The sequence below is a fragment of the Anthonomus grandis genome, chromosome 6, assembly GCF_022605725.1.
Source record: "Anthonomus grandis grandis chromosome 6, icAntGran1.3, whole genome shotgun sequence".
Classification (NCBI taxonomy): Eukaryota; Metazoa; Arthropoda; class Insecta; order Coleoptera; family Curculionidae; genus Anthonomus; species Anthonomus grandis.
This window is the reverse complement of record NC_065551.1, coordinates 12,623,550-12,644,775: the sequence shown is the minus strand read 5'-3', so window position 1 is coordinate 12,644,775 and position 21,226 is coordinate 12,623,550. Positions and strand designations below refer to the sequence as shown.

The following is a 21,226-nucleotide window of genomic DNA, read 5'->3' as shown; positions in this document are numbered from 1 at the left end:
CATTAAATTATGATATTGATTAAATATTTGTAGCAATAAATTGAAATTAAAGATATATTAGTAAAAATTTAAATAAGTGAGAAAAATCTATGGTTATTAATATTTAAATAAATGCAATAAACTGGCCTGTATATTCTTTCAAGAAATGAACGGTTAGCCTTCAAAATCAAGGCTGTAAATGTGTTCCATTGGTAGCTTAGCTATTCGGACTGGGAATCTCTAATACTAGCTCTAACTCTAGCTCCAGCTCCACCGCTTTCAGCAATTTCCCGGGGAAATCAACAGCCTGTAGCTATCAAAAATTGAAGAAGAATAAAGAGGAAAAAAGGGAAAAGTAAAACCCTTGCTAAGTTTTATTATATATCCATTAAAATCTTGGGCATCCTGTACCAGAATTATCAAATAAACGGTTCCCTAAAGGAACAAGATTAAGGACTATAAATTATAAACCATATTGGCCACTTCCTGCTTCACAAACTTCGGAAATATAAAAACTGGCCTTTTACGTGTGCTTCTACCTGCAACACGGGAACAAGTCCTCGAAACTCGAAAAATGGATGCAGTACCGACTAAATAAGTAACGACCCCACCTCTCGCCTGAGTTGTCAATATCAGCCAATCAGAGAAAACATCAAGACCAACCAGAAGAGTGACGGACCGTCAACAGAAAGCATGAATAATTAAACCAGGAGAGTGATGCGTTACAGTAGTAATGTGTCATTGACAGTGTGAATTTAAAGAAATATCAATAAAAGAAGTTGACTAAAATTATTAAGATAATTATTGAAATTAATGAAATATCAATGGAGCGTTAGTGAACATAAGAAATAGAAAAATAAAACGCTACAATACAGACACTTTGTACTTTTATTGAAAAAGCCACATAATATAATATAGCACTTCATTTAGCCTTTGTCTACTACTACCAGAAGTAAGTCTTTTGACAATGTTGAAACTTGGGCAATTTTAGCATCCCTAGACAACGCAAGGATGGTGGTCTATAGATAGATACTCACGCCTTATTAAATCAAAATAATTAAATCAATCACAGGAGAAGAAACGCAGGAAGATGCCTTATCACCATAACTATTTACCTTGTGGATGTATTCAAAAACTTTACCGGTAAGAACACGGGATTAATATTGATGGAGTGCGTCTAAACCATTTTACGATTCAACGATGATACTGTTATTCTTCGCCTTTGTCATTGCTAACAAAGGCGAAGAGTTTTAAAACATGCTTCGAGAACTTCATTGAATATTGCTACAACTTAGACGTAAAATGAATTAAGCAAAAGGAATATCATGAGTCCATGAAGACATCCGAATAACTGTTAACGACCAATCCCTAAAAGTTGTCTCAAAATATATTTACGTAGACCACAAAATCCAGCTTGGCAAAGAAAGTCACCCTTCTGAAATCACAACAAGAATAAGCCTCTCTTAGGCAGCTTTTGGCAAACTAGGATTTATTCTTAAATCTCGTGAATTTCTTATAAATTTAAAAAGAAAAGCGTTTGAATACTGTGTGATGCCGGTGCTTACATTTATACAGGGTGTCCCGGTTCATGTGGGAAATCTCTCGGATCCAGGTAGAACATCGAAAAATAATACCGAACGTTCCTATAAAAATAATTCCTACAGGCCTTCTTTACGAAGATACAGCCTCCTAAAGGACGCTGTTGAAAATTGGTTTTTTATAAATTACTTTTAAACTACCCGGTAGAATTTAATAAAAATGTTAGGTGAAATTTTCTGGTCTTTGAATAACTGGCGAGCTTATCTCATTTAAAAAAAAAACATTGGCTCGTTTATTATAGGGTAAATGTATTTTAAGGATGTCATTTTAAGAGGTCCCTAATAGTGTTCATCACCTAAAATTTTTATTAAATTCTACCGGGTAGTTTAAAAGTAATTTATGAAAAACCAATTTCCAGCAGCGCCCTTTAGGAGGCTGTATCTTCGTAAAGAAGGCCTGTAGGATTTTTTTATAGGAACGTTCGGTATTATTTTTCGAAGTTCTACCTGGATTCGAGAGATTTCCCACATGAACCGGGACACCCTGTATACTCGAGACAATTACCTGCAAATTAGCTAATATGCTGGCTGAGAACCATCTGACGAGCAATGGATGAATGATGAGCTGTGATAGAAATCACTTTAAGGGATAAGCAACGAGGATATTTGTAGAACAAGCCTTAGTACATCCATCACTTTAGATGACGATGGACTGGTCATAAGACAAGACAGGATGACCAAAAATGAGCAGCTATCTGCTCATTTTTGACTCCTATGAGTCATTTGACCCTCAAGAGAGACCCAACGCAGCATCAGTAGACCCGAGAGCCGATGGCGAGACGATATCCTTAAATGTTGCAGGTAGAAACTGGATCCGGGCTGCTAGGGGTAGAACTGCTTGGAAAGATTAAGCAGAGGCCTACATCCAGAAGTGGAGTACGTGCTGAGAAGAAAACGTAGCTACGCGTTATAAATGATCCGGACTGCCAAAGAGAATCATATAGTTTATATTCTTTTTAATAAATAAAACTTTAAATAAGCTCTAAAATCTTATTGGTATGAACTTTAATAACAAAATTTATCATATGTGATACATCAGCACATTATGTAAGATTGTGGCTTTTTTAGTTGCAATCTGCCATTTGTCACTTGTCTTGTTTAAGAGAAAAGTGACAATTCTAGACAGTGTTGCTAACAACAACAGTTTTGTATTATTCGCACCTTTATTTAAATAAAGGTGCGAAATACAAAATGTCTTATATATATTACATTATAAGCGTTTTTTTATTAGCAAAAGAAATGTATTCTCTATCGGCCTATTAGAACTACCGTTTTTCATTTAGTAAGAGAGTAAGTAGATCTACATATAAAACGAAAGCGACCGCGTAAAAACTTTTACTGCCGCAGTAATTTCCGGCCCTCAACAGTAGCAGTAATTCCTCTTTGGGGGCACTTGGAAAACAATTACACTAAATCACACTTTCAAAACTAGTAATATTGTTTTAATTGCACTCTGTGGCCCTCTTTTGTACTCCGATAGATTTCAATTTTTTATTTTTTTTATACGTGAAAGATATGGGATTTTCGTTTTTAAACGAACTTTGATGAGATTGGTGGTAGTTTTTTTACTTATGCGTTAATATTGGAATCAGTGTTATCTCCATGTTATTCTCCTTATAATGTATAATACATTATAGGTTCAGGAATGCAACGCATATAACTAATTTTATTTTAAAGCTAAAAAAGGAAACAATCTTCGAGCAAAGCTCCTTTGGAAGCATGAAAAGTTTGAAAAGAGTTCGCTGATGTTGTTCGTAAAGTTTGTCGACGTACGCGATTAAGCAAAATTGCCCTCTAACAACTCTATAAAGTTTCAGGAAAGAACTGGAATTGTTTGTGATGCTAGTGAAATTAGGTTTTAAATGGTTTCATTCTGCTGAGGGAGCTTAAATCTTATCGTATTAAAAACACCCTTTTATAGGCTACTGAAATTATTTAACGCCCTGTATATTAGTAAAGCACTGAAACGTCCAAGTATCTAAAATTTTTTCGGGATTGCTTCCTTTTGGCAGCTGTAAATCAATGTTGCCAATTCCGATATATATTTTAAGTATCCAATCATGTTAATTTACTGATTCTTTTTAATTTACAAAATTTGGTTTAAACTCTGTAGAATTTAATTTTCGATTTATCGGTTTTTGTTAATAGTTCTGACAATATCAAATTAGAGTTCTATAGAAATAGGTATTGTTAGTTGCTGAATGCTGCTTATGTAGTGATGCCACGGAATTTGTTTTTTTTTTAATTTTATTCAAATAATAATCGACAAATCTACTGTAAAGTTAATTTAAAACCAAATATTACAAAAAAAGTAAATCGTGTAAAATACTGAAATAGTAACTACAAAATGTTGATACTGCAATATAATATTATTACTAAGTGGATTTAAGGCATATGACATTGAACTCTTCCATTCATAGAAGGAAATATCCTTCATTGGAGAGGACAACATCTTAAAAGGCAAGATCTTCATCGTTGACTTTGGATCAGTTTTTGAACACCTTTCTTTTTCTCACGAGGAATACTATTATCAATCCACAGATAATCACAGGGTGATTATCCACAGTGTTGGGATGTAGTATTTGGTTGAATATGGTATTTCTTCTATTGACTTTATGGGATTAAGCATTGGCGTATCCAGGTACAAGATTTCTAAGTGAATGTGAAATTTCGCGAGAATTTTTGGTTTGAACTCTAATTTTGGGCTGTCGGTAATTAAAAGGCTACCGTAGATTTTTTCTTAAAAGATTAGCATTTGCTTTTTGTAGAATATTTTGCAGGTTCCCTCCTATATTTGGACAATGACTGATTATGTTGAGTCAGAATTGGAAGTAAATAATAAAGTTTAAAATCATGTGTATGCCCAATTGAAATAATACAAATTATATTATTTTATTAAGATCGATGTTACTAAAATTTTTATGGTATTTTCGTCTTTCGTTAAGCCTAGTATGTTTTTAAGTTGATTATTTCTATTCCTTGTCCAAGTGCGGCGACCTTAAAGATTTTGGAATGTATAAAGTTTTTTTAGTTTGATATTTTTCTCTGCGTTGCCGTGTATTGTATTTAGTATTGCCAACGCTTATTTTAGACGTTAATACAAAATAAATGTTATTTAGTTTTTAAACGAGGTCCAGAGAATAAATATTTTTATTCTTATATTTATTTAACGTGTTGCTTTGTTTTTGTAACTTTTTTACATGGTATTAATCTACACATTTTTTCCGCAATGCGTTACAGTACAATTATTACCGAGTTGACTATCAATGTTTATATCTAGAGGAGAATTTGGGTCTAAATAAAAAGTTGCGATTTCGTAAGATTTTAAGTTACTTACAGAATGGATAGTGTGTTATTGTATGGAAGAATAGCGTAGTTAATTTTTATATCTATAGATTCATTTTTGTATTCTTTTTGAATATATAATGGCTTTATGCGTTCAAATAGCATTCCACCCGAGGTTCAGTCCATTTGACTTGTTAAGAATTGACAAAAAAGTTTTTTTGATGACTTTTTAGAAATTCGGAACTATTGGAGTTTTTAACTTCCGACCCATTATCTGAAAATGGTTATCTGTATTTGTCTTTCACAATATCTCAAAAAAAATCACAATAAATAAAACTGATCTGGTCTGTTGTAAAAAAGAAAAAAAAAGCCCGAGCATATTTATTTATTTATTTCAATATACGACAGAGCCAATTTACAAAAACAATAACAGATAATACAAAATACTGTATAATATCATATAAAAATACAAATATAAATAAAATACTAGAATTACAAAAAAAATATACCAAGATAAAACCTCTGAAAAAACAATCATCAACAAGGCTAAAAACTTATTTTTGGAAACTGATAGCATTATAGTCGATGTAACAATTACGAAACATTAACTTCAGCTCTATAAGCAAGGGATCCTAAGATTCTTCTTTGTATAGCCTTAAGGCGTCCAATATGGCAATAAGGGGACCAAATTACAGACGCATACTCAAGCAACAAACGAGCCAAAGAGCAATAAATTAATTCGAAACAGTAAGGTGAAAGATGTACACTATTTCTAGTGATAAAACAAGACTACGCATACTCCTGTTGATAATATCCAAAATGTGCGGCAAAAAAGTTTTTATAGACTTTATAGACCAAATTATTAGTTAGACCAAACAAAATACATATACACTTCTTTAAAATCAGCTTCAGACTATTGCTATTACCGCTCAACAACACAGAAGTAGCTCAGCATCAAGATATGACTCAATGACTTTATACAGTTTAAAATCATCAGCAAAAGCAAGATGCTTTGAATGAACAATTACATTACTCAAATCTCTTATGAATAAGTTAAAAAAGACCGGTCCAATATGTGAACCTTGAGGCATGCCTAAAAAATATTTCAGTACCATTAGAAATATAATTATTATCCTGATCAAATGTGTGCGACCAGTTAAAAAACTGTGACAAAATTCGACCAAAGTGTTACCAAGGCCCATAGCCCCAAACTTCCTAACCAGATGTTTATGACCAACCCTATCAAAGGCCTACACACTATCGACCTCTACAGACCTTTCAAAAGTATTAATCAAATCATATTGGTAAGTCAACAGGTTAGTCACCGTAGATCTACCCTAAAACCATGCTGATGATCATTAAGCAATCGCCTACAGTGCCATGAAAATCGCACAGGAAACAACCTGTCAAACAGCTTAGGAACTACAGACTGAATACACACACCTCTATAGTTACAAATATCGCCTTTATATTTTTTATTTCTATCGCCATTTTTAGGAACTTGCCTCGGCAGTTGGTCTGTCCTTCATGACCACCATGAATTTAAATAATCTTTTGGATTTCGTCTTTATTAAAATATTTTTAAAGAACATTATTAAATTTCTCATTACTGAAATTCATTAAGCAAGATCAATTTCAATGGCTCATGGAACATCAGTTGAAAATTTTAACACCATATCCTAAAATATTTAAAAAATTTAAAAAGTTTTGCATTAAAATTTATTTTGATTGTTTGCTAGGAATAGATAATTTTAAAATATTACAGGAAATTATCGAGTAACATAATAATATGCTTAGTACTGATTGCAATAGTGGTTGTTGTAGTACTGCAATAGAGGTTATTGTATTTAAGTGTATACTGCCTGGATTGGAAAAACCGATAAAACAAAAGAACATACTCGAATTTTTAGCGTGAAAAATTTAAATTGACAAAGTAAATTTAGATATTTGAAAGCAAATAAAATTTAACATGGAGTTTTTTAAATTCTATAAATATCAATTTGACAGTAAAAGAAAATACCTCAGTAGGGAGGAAATAAAACAGTAAGCGATTCTCAAAAAACTTTATTTATATCGGACGGATCAAAAGTAAATATTTGTCATAAATTAAATCGATTTGTAATATTTCAAGGCACTGGTATGTAATATTTTTTTGCACAGAGAAAGTTACAAAGCAATACAATAATACAATCTCAAATATAAAATTGTTTTTTAGTTTCAATCTGCTTGTTATTTTTTTTTAATTTTTAGTGCCTTCATGTTACATTACCATGATACAAATTATAATAATTTAAAAAAAACTGGATATAACATTTGTCATTTTCATGGTGTATTATAATAATTATAAATGTTGAAATATTTTCGAAGAAATTATTGTTGCGTTTTTACCGTTCGTTAAGATGTCCATTAAAGTACTGGATGCACAAAAATAGTCAGCTAATTTATTTCCACACCTACACTACTAAACACCAACACTTAGGACTACTAAAACTATTTGTCCGACTACTACCTATGTCCGATTTAAATAGTGCGCCAATAATCCAAAATGAATTATCAACTGGCCTCTCAGCGGCCACACGGCAACTTATATACTCTGATGCAAACCACTATCCGGAGAATTCCCTTATCTCTTATGCGTCTCCAGAGATGTCATACTGTATGCCGCTTGTATCATCATTGAAATGACGAAGAATAGCTGTTATTGTCGGCGTTGTTAATATCATTACATTATTGACAATAAACATAATATTGGCCGCATATTCGTTTGTATAATAATAATGATTTACATAAAAATTATATAATCTTTTTGAGTAAAACAGTAAAAATGCTTCATATTTAACGGTCAGATGTTGACAGATGTCAGAAGTATGATATAACTATTGTAACGAAGTTACAAGATTTTGTCTTTATTTTATAGTAATAAGGGTAAGCCCAGGCAGTCTTTTATAAGACAACTTAGATAATTTTGCTCCGTTAACATTTTAACCTCTAAATTTATAATTTACATAACAAAAAGATACATTTTAAGCTTTACCTGTGAGTCATGAGGGGTTTATAATTGTGAACATACATAAAGAAACCAACTTAAAGAGGTTTCTAGCCTGATAGTATCCTGGAAAGGTTTGATTTCTTATAGGTTATGCCTAGTTCTCCGTTGACTATGTTGTAGTCTCTGGCCTTCTTGTTTTCAGCCCTGGTTATTCTTAGGATAATAAAGAACTACAAATGCCTGAAACTGAGAGGGTTTTCATCACTATGCTTCCAGTTTTCCGGTTATTTTCATCAAATTTTCCTTTCATGCTGTTGCATTGTTTACATGTTCTATTTTGCAAGTTTCAAGGTTTACCTACCTTGGGAAGCCCTGTTAAATGAAGGGGCATGCCCGGTGTGGCAAAATATAATATAAATCATGATTAAGTTTCCCGCGGTTTTCCTGAAAAGCCGGATTTCTTGTACACATGTGGCCAGTTTTTGTCCCGCTGTTTTCACCTAGAAATACCCGGTTTTGAGAGCTGAAACTAATTTTTGTTTACCATATAAGGTCATTGTTTACCATATAAGGTCATAGCCTATAAATCCGTATCGTTTTCATGAAGAAAAACTCTATTTTCATGAAGTTTTCCCAATTGCATTTTTATTCAACGATTGGTTCCGAGGATGTCCGTGAGTCGTCGGCACCCAAATTCCTGCGATGGGTATAAAAAGATTCCAGGTCCACCAAGGATTTACATTCGTCGCAGTAAGGTCGTGCCATACCTTTCGAGCGAAGTACCAGTAATTTTTCCATATTTCAATACCCTTAAATTTTCAATATTTACGTTTAATTTTGTCTTGACGTTGACAGTGTGAATTGGGTTAGGTAAGAGCATAGAGTAATTAAAAGTATGAGAGGGTTCAATCCCATAGTGACAAGTAGGCATCATCTTTACCCTAAACTCGATTGCAGCGTGCGGTTGCGATCTAACCGAACTAAAATAATTGACATTTGTCACAGTCGGTAAAATAGTCTACTGTAATACCGATCCGTCATAGAAATCTGCCTGTCATTTCTATGACGGATCGGTATTACAGTAGACTATTTTACCGACTGTGACAAATGTCAATTATTTTAGTTCGACTATTTAAAATTTTAGAATGGCGGAAATTTAAAATTATTGACCCATTAAATCAATTTTTAACAGCGTAAAGGCTGTGAATCTCGATCACAAACTCTAAAAAATTATGAAATAGTGCAAGTGTATTAATTTAATTTTTGAAGAGGCTAAGAGTGATAATGTTTGTAATTTAAGTTTATTTTATACATTTTTAAATTGAATACGTTAGTGTTTTGACATTAAATTCATCAAATCTACTTTTAAGCTGTTAAGTTAATGCATTTAGGCCCTTCAAAAAAATAAATCGTTAATTGCACTTTTTCACTGATTTTTAGAGAATGTGAAAGAGATTTTACAGCCCAATACGCTATCAAAAAAAGATTTAATGGGTCAATTATGTAAGACAATATTTTAGAGATTAAGTATAATATATTTAGTCCTATTTTGAGAATTAAATGCTCGATACTAACAATGTTAATTTCACTGTTATCAACAAATTAACAAGGGTAGGGGTAGAATTTAAGTCAATTGTAAAGTAAGTTTATAATTTATTGTCTTAAAAGGGATCCTGATACAATTTGTTTTTGTGCTGCTTTAGCACAACACTCCATGGTATGTATTTTGCTTTTTACATTTTACATTTTGAGGATATGATACAAAAATTACAATTTATCAAATTTATAAATTAATTATTTACAGACATTTAAAAATTAGTTGACACTGATGTATACCCTTAATTCTAGATGTCATCGGTCCTTTTTCTTAAATATTCAAAGAGCATCCCTGGATCTTACTCCCACCTTATCGAGGTGAGGTACCTCCTTGAGTAGTGACCTGGTAGAATGGAAGTTGTTTCACTTATTGTGCTCTTGGTACTTCCTAGCAGCAAAGCACTGATGATACCTTTCGTCAGACCTAGTAAAAAAAGTTAAAAAAAAACTATGTTAAAAAAACTACTATATACAATGTATATAAAATGTTTTGAATTGATCAGGGAGTTTTAAAAGAATTTTGTATTCATATTAATTGGTATCTAAAAAAGTTTTGATTAAAAAAAATATATTTGAATATGATGAAGTATATATTATGTAATTGCCAGACTAAATATTATTTTAATTTATAGCTAAAAGATAGAGCAGTTAATAAAGCAATAATTAAACATATTATGGCAAATAATGATAATTTTACAATGAAGACAAATGACTATATATTATTAATTTTAACTCAAATAGGGTATCTTACCGACACGGTTTAACGTGTTTCTGCTTATTGGCTTCATCAGGGTAAGAGCAACCAAAAAATATGTATAAATAATTTTTTCAAGTTATATAGAATTAGATATTTATAGATTAAGATAAAGAGGTACAGATGAAGTGAGGGAGAAATTATATATAATGAAACATGCATATAAGTTAATATTATCTTGATAAAATGTCAATAGTTAGTGATGATCAGAATAAAAAGCTAGTGAAAAAAGCAGAAAGAAATGCCAATAAAAATATAAAATTTGATCATTGAATAAATTATGTTGAAATTAAGTTGTGATTAGCTTCTGACCCTGTGTTAATATAAAAGTTTTAAAAAGGAATGAATTGAATAAAACAATTATACATAATACTGAAAAAAAAGATGGAAGTTGGTCTTAAAGGATACATGGACCACTTGGCCCAGTCTGAATTTCTAGACACCTGTAATTTTAAAAAAATTTAAATATACCTTTTTTTTACATAAAATAAAAAAAACAAACAAAATTTAATAAACTCCAAAAAACACTTTAACAACATGTTATGTTTATAACATATGGATGTTATGCTTATAACATCCCATAACAAAAAATAAAAAATGTATTTCATAATAAATAAAATATAAAATAGGAATCCCAAAATAACTGACCAAAAAGTAATTTATAAAAAAAAATAACTAAAAAATATACAATATAAAAACACTTCAGCAACAAAACATAACAAGGCACATAATTCTATATAAAAAGAAAATCAAAATAATATCAATTGGTGTAGATAAAGTATACAAATTTTTTTTTAATTTGTATAATAACCAAAAAATAACTCTAAAAAATAAACATATTTATTTTCTCATAACAAAAAAAAAACTCATAACAACTTAACAACAAACTTAAAATACTAAATAAATAAAACTGGTAACTAAAATGTATTAACCCTTACAAAATAAAATACTGTCACAAATAGGGATATTTTTGTCATGAATTGGGATTAAGATTGGTCACAAGTAGGAACTGAGAGAATTTGTCTTTATCTCTGGTGATTTATTCTCTTTAACTTTTTCTTATTCTGTTTTTTTAGTTTTTTGTTCATTTCGAATGTTCTATACACATCATCATAATATTTTTTTATTATGAGTTCCAATGCTGTGTTAAGGATATCATTTTTAATATTTTCACAATGTTCTTTGCATGTGTACCATTCAAATGAAATGAATTTCCATATAAGATGCTTGATTTTTTGCTTAATATGTGTGATATGTCCATAGGTGGGTAAAATAAAATTAACATAATCATGAATTTTTGACAATTTAATAATTACTTCTTTCGTCACATATATTAGCCTTTTTTTGTTATCAGTGTACTCCTTAAACATGGTAAACATGTGATGAGATTCCAATCCATCACTTAATAAATTTACTTGGCATTCCTTACAGTTATTAATTGATTTTAATTTTTTTATTAAAAAACCAGCAACATATGATAATGTATTTTCATCATGATCAGAAAAATCTGTAGTAATAACTGGCAAATTCAATTTTTCTATTTCAGAATATTCAAACACATCTAGGTTGACACAGTCTCTTTGAATATTATCATGCTCTAAAAAATCATGCAGGTTATCAAGAAGAGAGCTGTCATCAAGTTCACAGTTTCTGTTGGAATTAGGAGTGACAAGATTACTCAGTAAAGATGTTTTAAAGCAATCTATGAACTGATGACAGTTTGGGTTGGAGTTTTCAGCCCCAAAGTGTCGAATAGCTGAAAATGAGTTTTCTAATGGGTCCTGGTTCAATGACCTAGTTCTCAAAAATTTAAAACCCAAGGTTCTGCATGTTTTCCAGAGCTCTTGTGTAGCAGTTATTGTTGTAAGCCAACCTGATTTAAATGGCATTACTCTTTTGGACACATTATCATTGACAAAGACCCAACTGTTGATTCTTGGTAAAAGCCGACTCCAGAGAGCTAAATGTGGGGATTTATTGGATATACACCTTCTATAGGGTTTCCCATGCTCTGGTTTACAAGTCCTGCCATTTAAACTGTCAAAAAGTTGATCTATATCATGTACAAACTCTGCTGTATCTATTGCCTGAGCAGGAACATTGTTGGTCGGATTACTTACCATTTCTTCAATTGTGGCTGCAACGGTATGGCTAAGTATTCTTGCTGCTACTGACACTTTCATTTTTAGACGACTCTCAAATTTTAAGTTTAAATAAACTTCTCTAATTTTTCTTAAAGCTTGAAATCTTTTCTTTCGGTCTATAACAAAACATTGCCTAATATGGTCCAATGATGCAATTTTTTTTTCATTAAACCTAATATTGTATGTCAAAAGAGCATTACGAGTTTAAGAGATTTAAGCAAATGTGGCACATCAAAAAGAGTAAAAACCCTATGGTTGTTTATATAATATGGACCCGGTCGAGTATTTTCTTTTGAAAGTTGTTTTATGGCAGAGCGATTATTAGATGCTAAAAGATGTACAAATACTGTACATAAAACTGTAAGTCCAGTTTCCTCAATTTTGGCAATCAACTGTTTTATTAAAACTTTCAATTCTATTGCAAGTAAGTCCCTAGTAAAAAAATATGCAATTGGTTGCTTCCAAGTTTTGTGGAGGCCATTGACCATAAAAACTAAAGCATGATTTGCAAACTGATTTCTTCTACCCATGGGCCCTAGGTCTACATAGCCATCAACCATATTATATAACCGATTGTACATTAATTGTTCTGACAGTGAAATTTCATCAAAAATTAATGAGCAATACCTATCAATTGCTTTCATTTTATTCACTCTTAATTTTAATTTACCAAAAAGCTTATCATTCAATATATAATGTCATATAATAATATCAATGCCCGCTTCAAAGGGTGCACTTTTTAAAAGTTTTTGTAGGGTGGATTTACTTGGTAAAGCTAGACTGCTTTTTAAAAACCTGTATGATTTTGGACCTCTTTTATAGAGTGCTAGGGCATATACCTTATCTTTGGTTGTCCATGTTGGTCTTTTTGTTTTTAAATTTGTAAAGCAATTTTGAAAAAAAGAGGCTACTGAACGATCCATATTTTGCTCTAATTCTTTAAAAACTTGGGTTTTGGACAACTGATATGCCGCTTTCAATTTTTGTTTGCTCGAAAACAGTTTGCTTTTTAATTTGCAGATTCTGTTGCTTTGGGTTTTGTTTAGATAATAATTTTTTTTTTTCTAGGAGTAAGATTTTTAACCCTTGTTTCAGAAATTTGACTCAACATACTAAATCTCTGTTTTTTTGTGCCATTTTCTCCATCAATAGGTCTCAGCATAGGGCATGCTTCCCACAACCTTTCTTTTCGAATTAGGGTGAATGACCATTGGCCTAGCATAATTATGTTCATTCTGAACATTATATTGAGATTGCTGGATTATGACAGCATGTAATATAGTCAATGTATCTTCCCAAGGTATTTGTGCCTCAACCAGTACTGGGGCATTTTGAATAATACTTGGGCCAGCAATTGGGAGAGCACACTTTCTTAACCGAGTATGTATAGTACTAGTAAATGAAATATCCTCAAAATGGTCTTGACATAAATAACACCTTGTTGAGGTTGGGCTTAAACCAAGTATTTTAAACCATTGGGACCTCCTAATAATGTCACTTTCAGGAAACAAGTGGGTGCCTTGCATTTAAAAATTAATTTTCCTGGTGATGACATTATTAGGGCAGTTTTAAAATGGTAAACAACAATTTTAGGTGACCTACAACATGGTGAAAACTATTTGATAAAAAAAATTGCACTTATTACAGATCCCTAGGATGGGGCTAGGGATCTGAAACCACACAATAAAACAACAAAAAAGCTTCTGCCTATATGATGAAATTACACTTTAATGACTTTAAGCTACATTTTTAACTATTTTTTGTTGAGAAAAAACAAAAGAACACACCCGATGGACGCTCAAATAAAAAGGAATAAGCAATGGCGACGATCGATGATGCGAAGGTGGGTGATGGCAAGGAAGGAAAGAAAATCGATAATAATAATGACAATTATGACAGAAGTTGGCCCTCGATGCCGTCTAACCGAACTAAATATCTTAGGTTAAGGTTTAAAACTTGATGATCAATTTAGGCTACCTTTCAAACACTCTTTTAATATTCATTTCTCTATGGGTAAGAGTCACCTGTTGACAGTTGACCGGCCGCTTCCAAGCTCGCGTATTAAGATTTTTATCGAATCCGTTACTATTGATATCGTTCCGTCCCGTTCCGTTTTATTTAATTTTAAAACTGTGGTTTGGACACTATCTTTCTTCGTGTTTTGTAGGGCAAGCCACAGTCGCGAATATTATTAACTGGTGCCTGGACACTATCTTTCTTCGTGTTTTATAGGGCAGGTAGTGAGCGGGTTATATTAATGAAATTATCGTAAAATTATCCGCGTTACGGTATTTTAGTTACCATTTTACAAGCTTGGAAGACGGTGGTATTTTATGTTTCCGCTGTGAGTTTTTATCTGTGATTAATCGTTGGAATATTCATATTGATTCCGTTCCGCTTTATGAACTTTTAAAACTGTGGTTTGGACAATGTCTTTCTTCGTGTTTTGTAGGGCAAGCCATAGTCGCCAATATTATTAACTGGTGCCTGGACACTATCCGTCTTCGTGTTTTGTAGGGCAGGTAGTAAACGGGTGATTAAACCAACGTTTCATTAATTCCTTTCGCAAAAAGTTACATTCTTGTTTGTAACCAGAGGAACACTCACTGCGGATTTATTTTGTATTTAATTGATAATTTTTATTGTTGACTTTTTATTTTCTGCTCTGTCCGCGGCCGTACCGTTCCGTTTAATTGTTTGATTGATGAAAACTACTGCTTGGACACTGTCTTTCTTCGTGTTTTGTAGGGCAGGCAGTAGCCGCGTTTATTAATTATTACTTGGCTTCTCAAAGTGGTGAGAGACAAGTAATGACCAAGTCCGTGATGTCATAATTATTATCCGTATAGTAACAGAGCAGAGGTAAATGTTGACCGATTGATTGAGATTGCTTCGCTTGATTGGTGTTGAGTTTCCGGCTTTGCTTAACGAATGTCATCCGTAACCGCTTGTACAAAACATCATGACCCCGTCCCTTAAATCATACTATTTTGCGTCATTAATAGAGTGCTGAATTTTCCGGTACATTTTCCCAAATAACTGCCTGTGCTTAATCATAGAAATTGGTAATGGGGATTATTAGATTGTAAGGACACTTTTGTTCATTTAGTTTTAAGCAACCAAACCTGTTACTTATTAGTATTTGTAATAATAAAGATTAAGAGCAATAAATATTATCTCATTATAACCGGACAGTCTACTTTCAATCTCTACCTGGTTTCTCCACTGTCTAAAGGCTTACCCGAGAGGCTAGAGGGGACTCTGAGCTCCTTTAATTACTTAGAGTGGCGCCCGAGGCATTTTGTCAACTTTTTCTCCTATAACTGTAAAGAAATAGTGAGGGGGATTGACGGATACCCTGCCACGTCAAAGGTTGGAGGGTGGACATACGGAAAGTACGTAAGTTCCCCCCGCCACACTATTAAATGTTTTTTACTTTACCGATTTCACTTGCAGAGTTCGCACTTGGCAAGCTGTTCTGTATTGTTGAATAACCAATTTTTAGTGCAAAATTAATAGCAAGTTTCCAAATAAAACGATACTATACTATAACCTTCCGTGGGTAAAAACTAATAGTTAGGAGCTCGATTTCCGATACTTGACCCACGGATTGTACGTCCAATTTTATCAACAAAAAACCATGTAAATGGGGGTCGCACCACTCTTCTCACCACCTCTCTGAATGGCAGGCATATCAACATTTTATTTCTCGAATTTTTACGAGTTCATTGAAACTCATTTTTCTATTACTTTCATACCCTCCAGGTGTAGAAAAGTGGTCTTATTTTAACGGGTAATTAAATTTACAAACTTTGAAAACCAATTTTACTTATAGGAATTACTTAAAAAAATAAGCGAAAAACTTTGTTTTTTATGAAAAATGTGGTGAAATTATGTGCATTTTTTCAGTTATTATGCTTAAACCTGAAAACCAGGCCCTTAACATATTTTTTTTTCTAGTTTGTGCGCAATAAGCTATGCTAACAAATAATTATTACATCCAATTATTACAGCCACTTACGCTAATAGTTTACGTAAATGGCCTAGTAAAGTAAAGAATAGACAAAAATTAAATATCTATACATATGCATGTGGTATTTTTGCAATAGAGAGAGGTGAGTGCGATTAATAAGTAAGCATTATGTAAAAAGATTTTTATTGAATAATTAAATTCACAAAATTTGTGAAAAAAGTCGCCATTGTCATTGTTCTGATGGCTATTGCCTTAAACCCAACTTGCTGAGTAGCTCTAATAATAGTCTTATGGTCTTATAATATAAGTTCTTGATCGTTCTTAATCTCTTCAGCTGTAGCCATAATACTTGGAAGGAGCTCTTTCCTGGTTTTTAAAACTTCGTGGTAAATTTTCTATTTCATAGTTCACAAAAAAAATAGATTGAGAGAATTTAAATCGGATGAACGAGGTGGCCAGGCGATTGAAACACATAATTAGTATAAAGGTGCACCCTTACCTTTCTCTATCGTAAAATATCCCTTTCTCTTATTACCTAATGAAATGTTACCTGCATAAATATAGCGATTTTATTTTTGTCAATTTTTACCTGCTTTTGCCAGGCCATTTACGTAAATATTAGCGTAAGTATATTGATATACATTATTGTGGGTATTCTCATATTTAAATTATATTTGTCAGTACTTAGCAGGTCATCTAGCTGTAAGGTAATTTTATCTAATTTTTAATATTTGATTTTGTTTTAGTGTAAGGTTTTATTGTAGTTACGTGTGTTTTTCTGTTTATTGTAGGTCTGATGATGCTTTATTAGCGAAACATGTTACCTGATTAATTAAAAAGTCATTTTGAGACTGAGACTTGGAGTTTTCATTTTTTTCTCTAGTTACGTAGGTCTCTTTGAGATAATGGACAAGTTCTTTCAATACATTATTGTGTTGATGTTGTGATGATTATTGTATTGATGTACAGGATGTCCCATTTTGGGTACTTTTACCCCGCAAAATTACTAATAAATTTATGTCCTTAATTTTAGAAAATTGTCATTTATTTGTATGTTTTTATGTAAAAAAAAGTGCATACCATTATATATTTTTAAAAAGGTAAAAAGAAAATCTATAAAACTGTTTTTTTTACATATTCGATAAGTAAAGAATAACCGAAATACAAGCGGGAGTCCCAAAATGTCGAATTTTCAAAAATGGCCTATATCTTAAAAAGTCAGAGGGCTTTGAAATTTTTATTAACGGCATCGTTATTTTCACGAAGAAGTAGCACACTGTCGCGAAAACCGCATCACGCTAACGTTAAAAATATCGGAGATACCCCGCAAAAGTATCCAAAATGGGACACCCTGTACATTAGTATTAATGTGCGGAATTATAAACATAATCTTTCCAAAAGCCAACATCTAAAGACTCTTGTGTGAAATATTAGCTTTGGAGGCCAAGGGAATAGGCCGAACCAAATGTTCGTATAGTGGTTTCAGAACTAATTAATATTAAGACAAAATAGTAGTGGGCACTAATGATTTTATTAAATAAAATGTAATTTTATTTAAAATGTTCTTCTTAAGGTTACTGATATGAATGGCTATAAGATCAGAGGATCGTTAGGTAGGGTATGATTTTGTTTGGTTATGTTTTATTTACTCTTTTATCATGCGCTATAGTAGAAGTAGGTACGCTTGGCCGCCATATTGAACTTAGGCAATGGAGCGAGTCCAGCTGTATATATTTAATTGTATACAAATAAACATGGTTTATATTTGTTTCTAAATAAAGGTCTGCAAGATATTTTACGTGAACAGTTTTGCATTATAGGGCCTGGAAAATGTTTTTATACAGCTGGGCATACGCATGTCTTGGAAAACCTTGGTTAACCCAACGTGAGTCTGTCACATACTTGTCATTGGCAATCAAGGAAATCTTTATATTGCTTTCATATATTTTGATTGTTTTTGGACCCAAGTTTACTGTTCTAATTCAAAAAGATTAAGCAATACAGATTATTATAGTACATTTCGTCGCCTTAATGCCGAACTATTCCAAGTCCAGTTTTTCCGTTTTTCGTTTATTTGCGGAAACCTATAGCTGCAAGCGCTTTCTATTGAATGCAGAACTATTGTATGTGCAAGTGAAGAAACACCCTCAGTTCAAGTCAAAGTCGTAGAGTGTGTCCAATCTGCCCATGGACATAGCCTAGTTCTGCTCTAAAAAGACGGGACTTGAAATATTTGTGTATGGACTTAGAATACTTTTGCATAATTCACAAATTTGGATTGTTAGATCGAACTCTTTCACATGGCACTAAACAGAGCAGGAAAAATACTTAAAATTCTTCAAGAAAAATCAACAGGTATGTATGTAAAAAATACTTTCGTCTTAATAATAAAAATTTGTGATAAGAACACCGATAAATACAGTATTCTTCTTGATGTCAAATATTTTCGTAATTTGTAATGAAATTAGTTATCTTTATTTATTAGTTTAATGTTAAAAAAATCTAAATCGAACTATACTCTTATACAAAGTTTAATATTTTCATTTTTTTTACCCAAAAAACACTAGATTTTAAAAAAGGTTGTTATTTTTTTAATGTTTTAAAATATAGGTTTAAATAGGTAAAGCATTAATTGCTAAAAAATATATCTCAAGTTAAAAAAGGGGTAATCAGTGATCGTTAATATTTTACACAAAATAAACGGTGGCTTCAGTCTTCGGCACCTGTCAAACAACCCATGATTAAGTATTTCACATTACCAATATTTAGGTTCAAAAATTTTGTAATAATAACAATTACAGTAACAATTATAAATATATATATCCTTTTTTCAGAAACAACTCTCAAATACGGTCAAGAATTATTCAAAGGCGAGAATTATTGCAGAAACCTAAGCCTACTGTCAAGCAATATGCAACCACCTGAATTTGTTGTCAATATGAAGACACAACTGTTAAAACAGAGCCACATCATTACCACGTACGTTTCGTATAATTTACACAATATTAAAGAGCAATCAATTAATTTTTGCTATTCATTCTGATTAGTTTTTATTGAGTAACGAAACAAGGACCTCAGATGGTGTTCAAAATAACATGAAGACCCAAGAAGTTGTACAACAAAATACCTTGGGTGAAACAACTGTTTTGAAACCAATTTCAGTGGAGCAAAAAGCTATTGATGAAGAAACATCAACAACTTAAATGAAAAAAGAAAGTCAAGGAAACGGCTGAAAGATATCAGTAACTGGAGAAAAAATGTAATCGAAAGGTCCAGGAATAGTGGCCAAGAGTACACTACATGGAAAGGAAAACAACAACCCGCAAGAAAAATTAAGCCGCCATGCCAAAACTGCCGAAAAAATGTTCTGAAAAGATAACCGAAGAGGAGAGTCAAATTATTTTTAAAGAATTTTGGTCTTTAAATGACAAATAGGCAACCAGATTATATCTCAAAATGCGTATCACCTTAAGTAAAAGCCCGTTCACGAAAGCCTCGACGTCTTCCACCGCAAGTCGAAAAATGTCCTTGTTCAACGAAAAATTCAGGTCCTCTGCTGGAAAAGAGCTCAGGTCCTTGTAAAGCTACAACAAACTATACAGTGCTTTCATTTCAAAACGATCCACCCTTAATAACTTTCTTAAAAAAAAAAAAAAAAAAAAAAAAAAAAAACCGTCAAATTAGATATACAGGGGGACGTTTAATTATACATTTACTGAAGTTCTGTCAATCACCTCCTCACCTCCAGCTAACCTCACTTTAATATGTCAAATGGGAACCCCAATCGTGTGATACATCATAGTAAGGAGCGTAAAATTCTTAGATTTTTAGTAAGCGAAAATGTCTAGAAATAATGAATATTTTATTTACGCCAAACTTTGGTATATCAAATGGCTACCCCATGGTGTGATACGTTATTTTAAAGGGCATTCATTATGCTATCAATAGTTGTAAAAAAAAATAAAATTGATTGACCAAGAAGCAATTAAAGTGTTAAAGTGTAAATCGGTAGGATAGAAAAAAAAATTTAATTAGTGTACCAAATTTATTTTATTAAATGTTCAAAATGCGCGCCGTTATTAGCAAGACAATAAAAAAGCCTATTTTCAAACTCCTTACGAACATTGGCAAGGGTCTGCCCGCTAATTTCTCTGCATTCTTGAAATATTCTATTTTTTAAATTCTCAATACTCTCAGGTGGGGTTTTATAAACTTTGCTTTTTAAGTAGCCCCAAAGAAAAAAGTCTAGTGGGGTTTGCACCACGTCTGCCAATTTACTTTTCTCGAAAATTTTCATCAAGCCACTCTCGAACTACTAAAGTGTAGTGCGCGGGAGCTCCATCCTGCTGAAAATGTATATTATTTTCATTCAATAATATAGCACCATGTTGATCTACTTGATTTTCCATAGATTGGATGATGGAAGGGTATATTGCATTTTCTAAAAGGTTTAAATAAATTTCGCCAGTCAAATTTTCTTCCAAAAAAAATTGCGCGATTATTTCAATCCCATAAATTCCTGCCCAAACATTAATTTTTTGGGTATATTGGGTATGGCCTTCCCGAAAAACATGCGGATTTTCATTATCTCAATATCTATAGTTATGTCTGTTCACCAGGCCATTTAAAAAAAAGGTCGATTCGTTACTGAAGCAAATATTCTTCAATAAATGGGGATCGTCGTCAATTCGCTGGCACATCACTTCACAAAATTGAATTCTCCTATCAAAATCATCTTCTCCGAGTTCATGAAGAATATGAATTTTATGAGGAAAGAACTTTTTTTTTTTAAGTTTATGTACGGAACCAGTGGAAATATTGGTTAGTTTTGCGGCCTTTGGTATAGACAAAGTTGGATCCATAGCAAATTGTCCTAGTACTTCAACTTGGCATGCTTCATCGACAACT

The 21,226-nt window shown here is 32.3% G+C and overlaps 1 protein-coding gene and 1 long non-coding RNA gene across 4 annotated transcripts in view; one reads left to right on the top strand and one right to left on the bottom strand.

The window, feature by feature from the left end:
• The window catches only part of LOC126737338 (extracellular serine/threonine protein CG31145), a 601,920-nt gene that overhangs the window by 411,753 nt on the left and 168,941 nt on the right, over positions 1–21,226 (top strand). The gene's annotated exons all lie outside the window — the stretch shown is intronic.
• On the bottom strand, positions 6,943–8,779 carry LOC126737341 (uncharacterized). 2 transcript variants are annotated; one of them, XR_007660998.1, is made up of 4 exons: positions 8,681–8,779; positions 8,416–8,618; positions 8,213–8,351; positions 6,943–8,097 (listed from the first exon to the last, which is right to left on the bottom strand). It is a non-coding gene; the product is annotated as an uncharacterized LOC126737341 (long non-coding RNA). The 2 variants fall into 2 exon arrangements; XR_007660997.1 differs by having other exon boundaries at positions 8,416–8,773.